Below are 17,003 nucleotides of genomic sequence, written 5' to 3'. Positions count from 1 at the left end.
AGCTAAGTTTTCTCAATTATTCTCTCTTCTACAAATCTAGTTGTATACCCTTTCCAGATTCTTCCTGTTTGGCTGGGCCATATCTCATGAGGATTGAAGTGATGTTGGATTGGAGTCTCCATGTTGTCCCCATCGTGCTCTGTGGTCACAAAGTCATACTAATGACACTCTTGAGTACCGCCAAACAAGTACTCTTAGCCACTTGGGAATCCTTTCCCTTCTCCTCTCTTCTCCTCCCTTGTCTCTTTCTCCCAGCATTTGTGCTTCATTCTCTGCATCACAACCCCAGAGTTTCACAGAGATTTCTGGGGAAAGCACTCTTTTAGTTTCACCTGAAACTATTTTCTTCAAGGAGCCAAAAAGTTGTCTGTGGGGGGCCCTCCAGAGGACCAGTCTCTGAGGCAGATGCTAACGGATCCTCAAAAATCTCATTCTTCCTCTTCAGCCAAAACCCTCATCTTAAAGGTCCGCAATTGTCCTGCTCATCCCTGTTGTGTGTTGACTCGCATCCCCCAAGAAGATATGTTGAAGCCCTAACTCCACGTGCCTTAGAATGTGACCTTATTTGGAAACAGGATTGCTGCAGATGTAGTTAGTTAAAATGAGGTCATACTGGAGTCGGGGGTGGAGGGGTTTAGTCCACTATGACTGGTGTCCTTAAAAGAAGGGAACGGAAACACACAGGGAGAAGACAGCCATTTGAAACAGAGGCAGAGATTACAGTGCTGTAGCTGAAAATCCAAGGAAGAGGGAGGAAGGATTCTCCCCTACAGGATTCAGAGGGAACATGGCCCTGCCAATACCCCAATTTCAGACTTCTGGCCTCCAGAACAGTGAGAGGGAAAATTTCTGTTGTTTTAAGCCATCCAGTTTATGGTACTTTTTTAATGGCAGCCTTAGGAAATGAATACAATCCCAAAGTTCTGTTTTAGGAGGAATTTGACCCACACAATTCCTTCCCTGAAGGATAGACACAAGGAAAAACATTGTAAGTGCAAGTGCCCTTTTCTCTTTTTTTGTGAAACACTAATTTTTATTTCTCCAAAGACTCAAGATCAGCTCATAGGAATGAGGTGCTGTTTCTGGGCCTACATTCCCATAGTAAAATGGGGTCAGCAGAAAGCACCTTCACTCTTGCCAATAGGCAGTGGTTCTGACAGACACATGCCCTCTTCTCCAACCAGGTGGTCCTACTGGTTGCCTGTTTCCCACCTGGAATTATCCTCACCTCCCCTCTCCTCTCACTCAAAGCCCCATCTATCCCGGAGGCTCAGTTCAAGCTCCTTTTCCTACAGAAAGCCTGTCTTGACTGGACCAGGCACAATGACGTCTCCCACCTCTGCATTCCTATCGTAACCTCTGTGCATACGTAGTGTGTGTTCCTCGCTATCTCACACAGGTATGGCTCCCTCATTCCAACCTGTTGATAAGTGCCTCAAGGCCAGGGATTATGACTCTGGACACTTAATGCACTGCCTTGCACATTATGAGAGCCCAGAAAATTCAGTAAAGAAATGAATAGGTCTGAAAGTAGATCATCAACCATACACAAATAGAACCCCAATGGCCATGAGCTGGAAAGTAAGTAACAAGGGTTTCTATTGAAAAAGAGGAAACCAAGCAAAGATACTTGGGAAGGAAACATCAAAAATGACATTTCTCACTACAATAAATTTAGGAAAAGCCAATGACTAGAGAAAGCTGGCCAAATAGTTAAAACTGATTTCTCTATTTCCACTCAAATGTTCTGTTTCGTTTGTACTTAATATTCCTTCTCTGTCTGAGTTTGGCTCAGGGTTTATTGTTTTGATCAATGTTTTGTACTCTGCTCATTAAAGGTATCTTGAAAATACGAAATTTTATTGCTAGAAAGGAATTTAGAGATTTCCTTATTCATTTTGAGGCAGGAGAAAGACAGAATTTGGAACCAATCATGAGTAAAAAGCCAAATCCTGTTTGTTAACTGTGGGATGTTGTGTAAGTTACTTACCTCTTTGGACTTTGATTTCTTTACTATAATAATGGGATAGTAAATGCCTTCCAGGAGTGGTTAATTGGGAGGATTAAAACTATTGTGGACATTGGCTGGGCACAACAAAAAGGCACTCAAAAATGGTAGCTTCTTCATAGAAACAGGAAAACTTGTCCTTGGAATAAGTCAGATCAATGGTTTTCAAACTCCGTTTCTTAGAGCCCAAGAAGCCACCACTTCACCACACTGTAGCCACCATGTTGGCAGTAGCTGAAGGCAGAGGGGCTGCCCAGTGGGCAGAGTTCTGGTCCACAGACCCTCCTCAACAAGGGAAGCTCCACTTTCCTCTATTTTATGTATTGGAGCTCTGTGTAGGATTGATTCATGTAAAAAAAAAGAGTTCAGAAAGTTTAAACTCTTAGAGTAGGACAGTGCTTTTTATTCTAGGTTTACGAAGGCATTCCTGTCTTAATTCTTAAAACTAAGTATTTCTATCATTTAGAACAAAGGCCCCGGTATCAGGAGGAATACATTTGATATCAATAGGTCTTTTGAAAATCCTCTGTTACTTGGGAAAACTATTACTGTTTTCCACAACAGACACCCAGAAAGTTAACTTGCTCCAAAAAAAAAAAAAAATTGGATAAATCCAATAAATACCTAAACTACATACATCAAAATGTTTTTAAAGAATAAATGAGATAAATGCTGGAAAATCTTTGCTATGAAAACATAGGGTGCTATGATTATGTTTGTGCTGTTCCACTGTCAGTATTTAATTTGTACTCTCTTATCTTTGCCATGCTCCCTGCAATCTGGAGATTAAACCAGAGGCAGGGATTGAAGGTCAGCCAACCAAAACTCAAACCCATAAAGGTCTCATAACTCTGGTTAATTAGAACAATAATGTCTAGGAGAAGACAGAATAACAGGGAAGATGTCTCATGACTGGGATGATGGTGATATTACTGCAGCTTCTGCTACTGGCTACCACTAATAGATTACCACACTCCAGGCATTATGCTGAATACTTGAATCATCACAAAACCCACAAAAAAAGCATCATTATCCCCATTTTGTACAGACAGGAAAACTGAGGCCCAGAGACTTTAAGTTATTGCACATTGTCACCTAGCTAGTAAGTGGAGTAACCTAGAGTCTGCCCTAAGTTGTCTGACTCAAAGACCAGGCTTTTAACAGCTATGCTACTCTAATTGTTAGGAAGGTGATAATGGACAAGATAATTCTTCTGACATTTTAGACCTGCTGTTTTCCCATTAGAAAATTTAATACAATTATACCCTCTCTTTCTGTTTTAGGGAAGTGTAGAAATGCTTTAATGACTGAATAAAATGTTTTAGGTTCAGTTCAAAAAGACAGAGCATGTGCGTCTGCCTACCCTTTCTCCCAAGATCCTATTGAAATATCAATAAAGATATATAAAGACTAAGTCTATTAGAATCCTGAAAACAAATAGAATGTCAACAGCAGAAATTTCAGTGACTTGGATAAATTTCTGGGAGTCAGAGAGCAGATAGATGGGACCATATTGATGTAGCAAAGCAGAGTAATGCACAAGCCAGAACATGCGAGTGTGAAGTCTTCAGCCAGGATCCTCACGTAGAGAGGCTCCAAGCTTGGGGCCCGTGGGCAAAGAGAACAAACAAGGGCCTGGGGCAGTGATCAGGGGAGTTGACCACAGAACAGAAAAACCACAGAACAGCTGGGCCACTCAGGCCCTCCCTTCCCACTCCACATACAGACCAGCTCTTTATCCTTAGCTGGAGCACCAATGACTGCATTGTGAAGAGAGTAAGATCTTCCTGAAGGGAATGGGAGCTTGGGTGGAGGCAGAAAGAAGTATTGTCTAGCCTTGGCTTTAGAGCCTCCACAATGGACATAAATCCATCTCCACTCTGAAGTGGAATTCTACCCCCAAGCAAAGCTCTTCTGCCTTGGGCAGTTGTGATGGTCCTGAACTTGCTGGCTAAATGGAGGCTTGACTGGCAAAGCCATCCACTTACACAGGGCTATAATCAGCTTTCCCATTCAGAAAATGGCCTTCTGAGTAAACAAACCTATTGGTGAAATCCACTCAATCAACCTATATTTATCAATATAGTTCTTAGTACATGTGAATAGTCAACAAAGGATCACCAAACATTTGAGGAAAATCAACGAGAGGCAAGATAAAGACTGAGGTGAACACAGACTGGCTTCTGAGGAAACAGAAAAAATAATGGGAGATATCTTATAAAATATCTAATTATCTTCACAGAGATTCAAGAGGTTACTGCATCCTTTAAAAAAGTACTGGCTGCTATGGGGGCAGAGTGAATCAGAGAACAAGAAAGAATTATTGGAAAGATGAAATGATTATCATAATTTTTAAGAATTCAGTGAAAGATCTAAATAGTGGAATGGAAATAGTTGAAGACCCAATTAGGGACATGATTTTTAAAGTGAAGACATCTCCCAGAAAGCTAGATAAAAAAGAAAAATACATGGATAATATAAGAGAAGAATTGTCAGTAAAAATAGATTTTTAAAAAGGCTCAGTGTTTATTTAAAAGCAGTTCTAAAAACAATGGAAGGAAGAATGTAATCAAATACATAATATAGAAAAGTACTTTGATCTGAAAAAAGACTCAGGTCTGAAAAACTGAAAAAATCCAACAAACACCAAGATTTTGAATAAAATGACCCTTAGTTATATGTAGGCACATCTGAAGAAACTGTAGAACACTAGGGCTAAAGAGACAATCCAGAAGCTTTCCAGGAAGAAAAGTAGATTACCGCCAAAGAACAAGTATAAGATGGACAGCAAACCTCCAGCAACCCTGAAAGCTAGAAGACAATGCCGTAACGTCTAAAACACTGAGAGAGATTTGGAGTCTAGACAATCAAGTGTAAAGGCAAAACTGAGAAGATTACAGATACACAATGACACAGAAACTGTATGTTTCATGCATCCTTAACAAATTACTTAAGCATGTGTTCTAACAGAACATACGAGGAACCCAAGAGAAAGGATGGCGTGAGATTCAAAAGCATAAGGCACTAATCCAGAGAATACCAAAATGAAATCCCAATTTGACGATTGTGCAGCAAATCTAGGAAGCAGTGAGCCCAAAAAAGTCAGAGGACTCTGTGAAGAATGTCTTCAAGAAGAAAGTAGATTTCAATACGAAATATAGAGCAGTCATCTTTTCTATTAACAAGAAAAAAGAATGCCAGATAAAAACTCTGAAAAAAATTTAAAAATCTGTACAGAAAACCTTTTCTCAGATATGAGGCAAACTAAAATATACATCATTTCAAGTAGCTGTACAGAATAAGAGAACATTGATTTGATTTTAATGTTTGGAATATTTTTCTTTGAGTGAGACAAGTCAACTCTCTTCATTTTTTCTATGGGTCTAATCACCCTCACTGGTTTTACAGTAAGTTATTATTCTGGTTCTTATTGCTGCATAGCAAATCATCCCAGAATTTATGGCTTAAAACAACAACAGTCATTATCTCTCATCATTTCTGGGGGTGAGGAATTTGGGAGTGGCTCAGCTAGGTGGTTTGGCTCAAGGCATTTTGTGAGGTTGCAGTCAGATGATGGCTGGGCCTGGGGTCATCCTGAAGGCTCCCTCACTCACATGTCTGGTCCCCGAGCTGTAAAGACTAGAGGGCTGGACAGATGAGGACTGGGAATTCTTTGGCATCTCTATGTCCATGTAGCCTGCCCAGGTGGTTTCTCCAGCATGGCAGCTTCAGGGTAGCCAGACTCCTTTCATAATTTTTCAGGGTTCCAAAAACATGTGTTCCAAGAAAGAACCAGGCAGAAGCTACGTTGCCTTTATGACTTAGACTAAAATTTGAGAGGCTATTGCATCCTTTAAAAATGTATCAGCTGCTACAGAGCATTGCTTCCCCTGGACTCTATTAGGCAAGGCAGTCAACAGAAGCCCCCTGAGGTTCCAGAGAAGTGGAGATAGATTCCACCTCTTGATGGGAGAGTGGCAAAGCTCTAGAAGAATCTGTGGGACTTGAAATATTATAGCAGTCATCTTGGGGACATCATCTTTTTACACTTAAGTCAGTGTAAAAACTTTATCATATCAAGGAAAAGACAACCAACTAGAAAAATAGACGAGAGATTTGAACAGACACTTCACAAAAGGGAATAGTTTAATGTTCAATAAATACATGAAAAGGTGCTCAACTGCATTAGTCATCAAAGAAAAGCAAATTAAAATCAAAATGCAATACCTGTACACATCCAGCAGACTTGCTAAAACTTGGAAGACTGACAATCCCAAGACCAACACCAAAGTTGTCTTGGGTGTGGAACAAGGGGAACACTCATGCCCTACTGGTGAACAGGGTGGAGATGGTAGAAAGCAAGCATAATTACTCTGGAAAACTGTTGGCCAGTGTCTGCTGAAGGTGAACATATGCTTACCTTTCAACTTAGCAGTTCCCCTCCCAGATATGTAGCTAAGAGAAACACATGCACCTCTATACCAAAAGACACGTTCAAAAATGTTCAGTGATATTATAAGAACCCTGTGTTAGTCAGGGTTCATCAGAGGATCAATAGGCCATATATATATATAGAGAGAGAGAGAGAGAGAGAGATCAATAAGCCATAGATAGATAAAAAGAGATTTTACTATGAAGAATTGGCTCATGCAGTTAGGAAGTTGGCAAGTCCCAAGGTCTGCAGGGTGAGTTAGCAGGCTGGAGACCCAGGAGAGTAGATGGTATAATTCTAGTCCAAAGGCCAACAAGCTTGAGACCCAGGAAGAGCTGACATTTCAGTTTGAGTCTGAAGGCAGGAAAAAGCTGATGTCCCAGTTTGAAGGCAATCAGGCAGGAGGAATTCTCCCTTACTCAGGGGAGGGTCAGCCTTTTTGTTCTATTTAGGCCTTCAGCTGTTTGGATAGGGCCCACACACATTAGGAGGGCAATCTACTTTACTAAGTCTACAGATTTAAATGTTAATCTCCTCCAAAAACACCCTTGCAGAAATATCCAAAATGTTTAACCAAATATCTGGGCATCCCATGGCCCAGTCAAATGACATATAAAATTAACCATCCCAAGCCCCAAACTAGAAGCAACCAAACTGTGTATTGGTAGTAGGAGAGCTTACTCGTGTATGGTCACACAAGGAAATGAAAGCAGTGATAGTGGATGTCATTAGCTGCATACAATAATAAAAATGGATTTCATAAACATTATGTTGAGTGAAGATATCAGAAAGGAATTCATATAGTGTGATTCCATTTATATAAAGTACAACACAGAAAAAATCATCTCTAGTGTTAGAAATCAAGATATGGTTGTGTTTGAGGAGGGAAAGGGGCACTTCTGAGGGGCTTGTAATGTGTTTTACCTTGATCTTCATGGTTGTTCGTTGGGGTGTTCGCTTTGTTATAAATCACTGAGTTGTACACTTATGATTTGTAAATTTTTCTATATGGATTATACTTTAAAAAATTTGTTTTAAACTTTAACAAAAGAGAGTGATTGGGGAGCTGTTTAAACCTCCTAAGAAACATGAGCAAATATTACTTTCCTAATTTAAAAAATAATTAGAAAACAAATTTTCATCAAGTCAGTATCATAGCAATTTTGCAACATGCAACTCAAGATAAGCAAAACTATTCTTCAGTTGAATTTGTTTTCAATAAAATACTTATTTAAATGATTCATTATGATAAACACTCAGAAGGCAGAAAAATTTTCAAGTGAATAATGAATCATTTACAAAAGTATTACTGCTTTGCATAAACTCATTAACAAGTGATAGTAAAAAGATTACAAGTATCTGGGAATTGGCTGAAACATTTATTAAGAAATAAAATGGCATATATACAAGTTTTACTATAATATGATGTTTCATTGTCATTCAGTCTACGGAGAATGTTCTTTCTCCAAATTAAACCAAATTAGAAACTACAAAAGGAAAACTTTGGGAAAATAACATTTAACAGAATTAACTTTAGTCAGCAGATACATTCAGACTGCAAAAATATTGGAAAATGCAGTTAAACCACTGATGCAGATCACAACAAAAACCACTTTAATTTTTAACAGTAGTGTGTGTCTATTTGGACTAAACATTGCCTTTTTTTATTGTTATCATATTTTGTTTCGGCCTTTAAAGTTTTAAAGATATTTAGTGTTGGAAACATGTTTTTATTTTATCAAAACAGTTTTTAAAGACTGGAAATAAAAAGAAAGTGAGCAAAACAAGCCTGTGCATGTATGTGATTCATTTTAAAAAATCATTTGAAATCATGAGAGGAAAGACATTATGCAGACAAAATTAATTTTTATTTGTGCTATTTATTGTAAATATTTTATAGCAAAATTAATGGACAATAAAAGATCTTCTTAAGCATGTAGCAGGAAACTGAAAAACAGGAATAGGGTATTAGAACCTTCATTCTAAAACAAAGAATATCTTTTCTCCACTTCTGGCTTGTAAAAGTGGCAACACATGGATTGATTCTCATGGAAGGGTGATATTGCAATTTTCTATAAATACTCTTTGAACAACAAACAATAAACAAAAACAAAGTTCTCCCTCTTTTAACAAGTTAGTTTCTGATGGAATGGATTTCATAATAGTGTCAGGAGACCCAAAAGGTTAGATCAACATTTGCTGTATGGGGCAAACCTAGAGCTGCCCATGGATTCTTGGCCAGATGCAAGGTCAAGAGGTCAAAACAATTGACCAGTAATGGAGGAAGATAAACCTGGGCAGGATTGTCCTTTGGCTCCCAGGGTCCAGGTTAAAAAAATAAAAGACCTGGACTCTGGACCCCTTTATTCTCATGTCATACTGGAGAAGGGAACAGATTGAATCTTCTCTGGATTCAGCCTTGATTCTGTTACAGAGTAAAGGTGAGCCTTGGACATGTTTCCCAGTGACGACAACTTCATGAAAGCATCAGAGGGGTACAAATCATAATCTAAGGGGATAAAACCTGGAGCAAATTAATTCAAGGTGGAGTAGCTCCCATCTTGCTTTCTTCTCAAAGTTCTGGGGTCACACCTGTTGTTCCCCTCTGTTGAGGGGGCAGAACACCTGCTAGAACCTCTGGTTTTGTCTCTTGGGGGCTTCAGTCCTGCCATTACTCTAAGCAAGCCAAGAGCACTAAGAATCATATTTCTTTCTTTTCCCTCCATAGCTTCTCCTTTTAGTCCTCTCGTTAAATAGAGATGAGGGTGGAATAAACAGGGCTAATATTCGACCAATGAGCCCCTGACTGATTATTTAGCTCCACCAATGGTCTGATTGGTCAGTGTCCCTGCTTGCTTTTAAATATTTCTCTTGAGAATAAACAACGTTTTACCTACCTTCTTTTTTTTTTTTTTTTAATATTTATTTATTTATTTATTTATTTTTGGCTGTGTTGGGTCTTCGTTTCTGTGCGAGGGCTTTCTCTAGTTGCGGCAAGCGGGGGCCACTCTTCATCGCGGTGCGCGGGCCTCTCTATCGCGGCCTCTCCTATTGCGGAGCACAGGCTCCAGACGCGCAGGCTCAGTAGCTGTGGCTCAAGGGCATAGTTGCTCTGCGGCACGTGGGATCCTCCCAGACCAGGGCTCGAACCCGTGTCCCCTGCATTAGCAGGCAGATTCTCAACCATTGCGCCACCAGGGAAGCCCCCTTTACCTACCTTCTGTTCTTGACTAGCTGGGAGACAAAACTGTTTGCTAAGAAAAAAGGAGAAAAGGAAACCTTTACTAAAGTTTTTGAAATGCAAACTTACCTAGTTTTTAAAGTAGGAACAGGTGGAATTGTAGTTAGTGGGACAGGTAGGCTACCTATAACACAGATGGCGTCCAAGCGAGAGTAGCACACGGCGGTGGTTCTCGACCCGGGCTGCCTATTGGATCACCTGGGGAGCAGGGTGGGGCCTGGGCAACAGGATTTGCAAAACCTTCCCACATGACTCCATATGTAGCCAAGGTGGAGAATTATTCTACAGAAGTATTTGGAAAAGGGAAAGTTGAGGATGACTGGATTAGAATAGATGTGCAAAGACGTGTCTCATGAGAGAATCTCAAACATGTAGGCAGCACTAACTCAGAGACATAGACTAGTGACAAAGACATGGGTGCCTTTTCGACAATTATCCTTTAGTATATGATTAAGGATATGCTCAAAAGAGACAAAAGAAAGCCCAGTGAAAGCAAAGGTAAATTCTTTCAACACAGGACTGACCTATCAGTGCTCAGAGAGCGTAATCAAAGGATGGTACTTTTCCCTCCAGTTTTATTGAGAGCTAATTAACATACATCACTGTATAAGTTTAAGGTGTAAAGCATAATGGTTTGACTTACATATATTGTGAAATGATTACCACAATACATTTAGTTAGCATCCGTCATCTCATACAGATACAATAAAAAGGAAAAGAAGAAAAAAAATTTTTTTTCCTCGTGATGAGAACTCAGGATTTACTCTCAACTTTCATTCGGAATGGATAACGGTATTAACTACAGTCATTATGTTGTACACTATATTCCTTGTACTTATTTATCTTCTGACTGGAAGTTTAGGATGGTACTTTTTAAATTCGGTTTCTAAAAGGTTTTTATTTTAGAAGATTAAGACGTTTTATTTAGAAGGTTTACAGAAAAATTGTGAAAATAGAGTTTGCATATACCCCTCACCCAGTTTCCCCTATTATGAACCTCTTATATTAGTATGGTACATTTGTTGTAATTAATGAACCAATATTGATACATTAATAATAAATAAGGTCCATAATTTACTCATATTTCTCTAGGTTTTAACCTAATGTTTTTTTTCTGTTCCAGGATCCCGTCCAGGACACCACATTACACTTAATCATCTTTCACCTTCAGCTTCTTTTGGCTGTGAGTTACCCAGGCTTTTCATATTTTGTATTATCTTGAGTTTTGAGGAGTACTGGTCAGGTATTCCGTAGCTTGTCCCTCAGTTGGGGTACATCTGATGTCTTTCTCATTATTAGACTGGGGCTATGTGTTTGGGGGAGAAGGATCACAGAGGTGAAGTTCCATTTTCATCACGTCATGTCCTGGTATGTACGATCAACATCACTTATCACTGTTGATGTTGACCTGGATCACCTGGCTGAGGTGGTGTTTGTCACGTTTCTCTACTGAAAGGTTACTCTTTCTCCTCTTTCCACACAGTACAAGTTAGAAGGAAATCACTACGTGCAGCTCACACTTAAGGAATGAGGAGTTATACTCCTTTCCTTGAGGGTGAAGTATCTGCATCAGTTAAAGGATGGTACCGCTTTTATGTGCTTGCATCCACCAACTAAACGCATGAAATCTGTTCCCAATCCAGTCAGGCCTCAGTGGCAAAGGTGAGGCTTTTCAATATTCCACTCTTCTGCTAACTAGAACCCAGCTCCTTCTGACTAAGACCCCACTGCTGCAGGTCACACTTTCTTTCCCTTGGCCCTTCTGCAGCCTCAGTATTTCTTTTTTAGCTTTTTTTTTTTAATTTATTTATTTTTATTTATTTATAGCTATGTTGGGTCTTCGTTTCTGTGCGAGGGCTTTTCTCCAGTTGTGGCAACCGGGGGCCACTCTTCATCGCGGTGCACGGGCCTCTCTATCGCGGCCCCTCTTGTTGCGGAGCACAGGCTCCAGACGCGCAGGCTCAGCAATTGTGGCTCACAGGCCCAGTCGCTCCGCGGCATGTGGGATCCTCCCAGACCGGGGCACGAACCCGTGTCCCCTGCGTTGGCAGGCAGATTCTCAACCACTGCGCCACCAGGGAAGCCCCCAGCCTCAGTATTTCTAACACAGGGCATGCTGGAAATTCTGGGATCCCAGAACCAGAAATAGAACCCCCATAGAAAATGGTTGAATTGTATCCCTCCCCAAATTCATATGCTGAAGTCCTAATGCACAGTGCCTCAGAATTTTACCTTATTTGGAAATAGGGTCATTGAAGATATAATTAGTTAAGGTTAGGTTGTACTGGGGTAGGATAGGCCCCTAATTCAATATCTGGTGTCCTTATAAATGGGAAATTTGGACATGTTGACACACACATAGGGGGAACGTTATGGGAACATGAAGGCAGAGATTAGGGTTATGTGCCTATCAGTCAAGGAATGCCAAGGATTGCCAGCAAAACCACCAGAACCTAAAGGAGAGGCATGGAACACATCCTTTCCCAGAGCCTTCAGAGGAATCAGGGCTCTGCTGACACTGATTTCAGACTTCTGACCTTCAGAACTGTAAGACAATAGATTTCCATTGTTTAAGCCACTCAGTTTGTGTTACTGTTACAACAGCCCTAGGGAACTAATACACCTTCCAAAGATGACTCTTCCCATCACAAAGAGAAAAAAAAACTCTTTGAAAGACCTATTTAGCTCATCCCAGGACCAACCTGAATTCCACGAACACTCACCCATTACGCTATTCTATGAATATTTACCAAGCAGGTGCACTGTGCTCAGAACTCATAAGCCCCTGGGGAGCAGTAGGACCTTAAAGATCCAGCCGTTAGGCTGAGGACGGAGGCAACGCAGAGACATGGGAGCATTCTGTTTTCCTGCCCATGGCTATTCGCATCCCAGATTCCATATCGATACCAGTAAGTGTGGTCAATGTATTTCTCTTCTCTCTCTCTCTCTCTATGTATGTATATATATATATGTATGTATAAAAGGTTGACATATCTTAGATCAGGTTCCCTGGAAGAAACACTGACATTTGTCAGCGGGGAGTGCTCTCAGGAACAAGACCAGCATGAAGATGAGGGAAGCAGGCCTGGACAGAAGTCAAATAGTGATGCAGCTGCATTAAAGGCCTCAGCCAATCCTATGGGGAGCTCTGGAGCTGGGATGACCCTTCAGAGATGTCCTGACTTGAGGCAGGGGTGGCGAGTCTTTGTACTCCTGCAGTGACCACTCATTAAATAACTTGAGCAAGGCAGTTTGCTTCAGGCAAAGGCAGTCCCTGGAGAGGGATTCTCCTGTGAGCTCTCAGCAGCCAACATTTCCAGCAGCCGGAAGAATAACTGCCTCAGTCCTGAGGGGGATTCCAGAGAATGCACTGTAGCATTCACTTCAAAGGACATCTGTTTCTGGATGAAAAATAAAAATCTCTTAACCAACATTTATTGGGTACCTAGTAGAATTAGTAGACAAAAGGCACCTAAATTGGCTTCCTGGACCATCTTCCTGGCAGGCCATAAACACAGAAATAGGCCACGTTGGAGATGGAAAAATCAGAATGGAGAATGTAAGTTAACCCTAAGGAGAGTGGTGCAAGCTCAACTAGGCAAGGATCAGGCGCTGGGTCAGTTAACTCTGCGATTTTGCAAAAAGAAGAGCTGACCTGTTCTGGCTCCTGTTAGGGAAATGGCCTGGGCTCAGTTGTGCAATAGACAAAGTTGGGCTATCTTCTCTTTCTTTAGGCACCCGTCCAAGCACCTGTTCCTTTGTAAACGGTGTGGCTCTGCTCAGGGATCTCAGGCTCCTCCTGAAGGTGACGCCCAGAGCCTTAGCAGAACTCTGGTTGGCTTGCAGGAGTGTCTCCCTGGAGGAATGAACCCCAGGCCTGCAACTTTACCCACACAGAGCTGTTGGTGGCTCCTGCCTCTGATCTACAGCCATCAAGGGAGATGGCACCCTGCATTCTAGTCCCATGGAAACTCACTACCCCTACATCAAGGCCAGCCTCTCCTTCCTATCTGTATTTGTTTCCTAGGATTACCTTAAATTACTATAAGCTGGTGGATTCACACAACAGAAATTGATTCTCTCACAGCTCTGGAGGCCAGAGATCTGAAATCAAAGGGTTGGAAGGGCCATGTGCTCTCTGAAGGCTCTAGAAGATCTGTTCCATGCCTTTCTCTCAGCTACTGGTGTTTCCAGCAACCCTTGGCATTCCTTGGTTTATAGACACATCACTGCAGTCTCTGCCTCTGTCCTCACATGGTATTCTCCCTGTGTGTCTGTGTCTCCTCTCCTCTTCTTATAAGGACACTGGTCATATTAGATTAGGACCCATCTACTCCAGTATGACCTCATCTTACCTTAATTACATCGGCAATGACCCTATTCGCAAATAAGGTCACAGTCACAGGTACCAGGGATTATGACTTCAGCATAATTTCCAGGGAGAGGGATACAATTCAAATCACAACACTGTCTAAAGTTATGATGCCTAATTTAATGACCTAACATGTACTAATAGAAGAAACCTTGACAATTTCCTCAAGGTCTCTCAGCATAATGTCTGCATCTTTGTATTTTGAGAAAAATTGAAATCCTGCGGCTGAATTTCTGAGATCTAGTGTAAAAATAGGTAATTGGGATAATTTCAGTCCACATAAGATGGGCAATATGAGCCAAAGTGATACAAAGGAAAGGTATTTTGAGGCCTCTGGGGCCTTAGTGGGGGTCTGTTAAATAGTAAGTACCAACCTCACCTACTCTTGGTCAGACTCCACTAATTACTTCCATTCGTAGAACAGATTATATTGCCGATGAGGCCAAGATTTGATCTTAATCCAGAACTACTTTATCCAAACCACAAGCCTAATCCTCACCAACCTTGTCACAGAGATAACAAGAACAATGATCCAGAGAAGACCTGTCAGAGAGGCCAGTGCAAAACCCACCCAGTCACTGGATAAACCCAGCTAAGATCTTCCAATGAACTGGGTCACAGAGGCCTCCATATTGGTAAAGGATCCCATCCTATTCTAAGCTGTGTAACTTTAAGACAGCTGCATTTTCATTATGTTCTTAAACAGAAATGATGATGAGATACCGTAGAACTCTAGCCATCCAGGTGTTAAGACGAATCACTGTGAAGCTGGCACCAGAAGTTGATGAGAGGGTGCTGTAAATTTCAGGAAAGGGAAAAGTGCTCACATTTATATTTTGTTGCTAAAAGAGAAAGAGAGAAAAAACACAGCTTTTTAAAAAATTTGTCATCGGATTTCACATGTAGTTTCAGGCCTGCTTAACTGCTTCCTGAAAAGATCTTTGAAGGGACAAAAGAAAAGAAGTCTCTATCCTAAAGCCCAATAATGACTAGAAATTCCAGAAACCAACCCATCAGCCCTATCAGATCTCATAAATGGTGAGATGGAGATTGAGATCATATCCAACAAGATGAGGCTCATGACTGTCTTGGGGGGAAAAAAAAAAAAGGCAATGGAAAGATGTATGGCAGCTGAGCAAGCTATAAACTTCCTGTATGGAAACCTCCTGCAGGTTGTCTAGACTTAGAGCCTAATTCCTTCCCCCATAAAATGGGGACAATCAGACTTTTCCTAGGAGCAGTGGAATGTAATGGCCAGACCATAAATCCCAGTTCTAATAGTGCCAAGACCTTGCACAAAGAAACTACTGAATGTCCTAGAATCTCAGTTCCCTCATCTATAAAATGAAATTATAATAATATCTATTCTCATAGGGTTGCTGTAAGAATTAAAAGGGGTACAACATGTTCAATGTTTTCTCTATACCAGGTATGGGATATGCAGTTTTTTATTCCCACCACATACAAGATAAAGCACCTCTAAATTAGAGACATTTGCATCTATTAAATGTTTAATCTAGCTCCTAGACATGCCTACTACCTGGATGTACTACTTCATCCAGCACAACAAACCCAGGCGCTGTGCATCTGAGATTGTCAAGTAGGATCAGTTAAATCCACAAGTAGATGGGGATTGAATCACCAGTGGGTGTTGGAATTATCCTCAGGTTATGGATAAAAATGCAGCCCAGCTACAGAGCAGTTAACTTCATTCCAGAAATCAGTGAAGTGCAGTGTGACATGGTAGGAGCAATACAGTGCAACATTGGTAAATGTAAACACAAATTAAACAAATAAATGAAGGAAGAAGAGATCATATCATTTGCTCTTGTTTTCCTGTTAGTATCTCAGTTCAAAATTGCTCTTTGAGGGCCATCTGACCCTGGTGACTCAGGGTAGGAGAGGGAACTCAGAGAGCTCCAAGGAGAAGTAGAATAGAAGCCTTATCCCTTGTGAGGCCCTGTCTACTAAAATAGTAAGTGCAACTCGGCGCTTTTAGGGGAAATTGGAGCTTCTGCCACAAGAAAGCAGAATAGGAGATTTTTATTGATCAGGAGGCTGGCACTGACATTTGGGGAGCCTTCTTGAATGAATAAGGTTTGGAATTACCCAGCAGGGGCTTACTTCTCACCTAACTAAATTCCACAGCCTGGTTCTGAAGATTCTTTAACCTTTCATCACAGAGGGAGCAGACCTCTGTAGCGGATCAGAACTTTTACAGAAATTAGGCTGACCAGTTCCTGTTCCCTTTGCAACTCTGGAGTGAAGGCTTTTGTTCCCAAACCCTTTCCTGTTGTTGCCAATCCCTTCACACACCCACACCCACATAGAGAGAGCTATATTCTTTCCCTCAACAGAGTTAAGGCTTATATTAACCCCTTTCTTGGCCCTAAACTGTTTACTTGAAGCTGTGCCTCTCAACCTTAGAATGAATCAGTTGGAGAGTTCTAAAAAATCCTGATGCCCAGGCCATACACCCAACCAATTAGATCAGCATCCTGGGGGGTGGGACCCAGGCAGGGGTAGTTTTTTAAAGCTCTTAGATTATTCCAATGTGCAGCTAAGGTTGATATACACTGACTAATGAAATTGTGAATTGAAGCATTAGGGTGGGATAAAATGTAGTACAGGGAGCAGTCAGCCTGCCTGGGCTTTGAGATTGTCCCTTGTCATGTCCTAGAGCACAGGAGTCTCTGATTCTCCAGAACTCCTAAATGTCGTGGGGCCAGAATATCTGGAGCAGACATCACAGTGGCTGTATTCGTCTACTTGGACTGCCATAAAAACATACCACAGACTGAGGGGCTGAAACAACACACATTCATTTCCTCACAGTTCTGGAGGCGGGGACGGGGAGTTCAAGATCAAGGTGCTGGCATGGTTGTTTCTGGTGAGAACGCTCTTCCTGGCTTGTAGATGGCTGCCTTCTTGCCGTGTTCTCATGTGGCCT

The sequence above is a fragment of the Balaenoptera physalus genome (assembly GCF_965194825.1).
Source record: "Balaenoptera physalus genome assembly, chromosome: 11".
In the NCBI taxonomy this organism is placed as follows: Eukaryota; Metazoa; Chordata; class Mammalia; order Artiodactyla; family Balaenopteridae; genus Balaenoptera; species Balaenoptera physalus.
Note: the sequence above shows the minus strand (reverse complement) of the source record.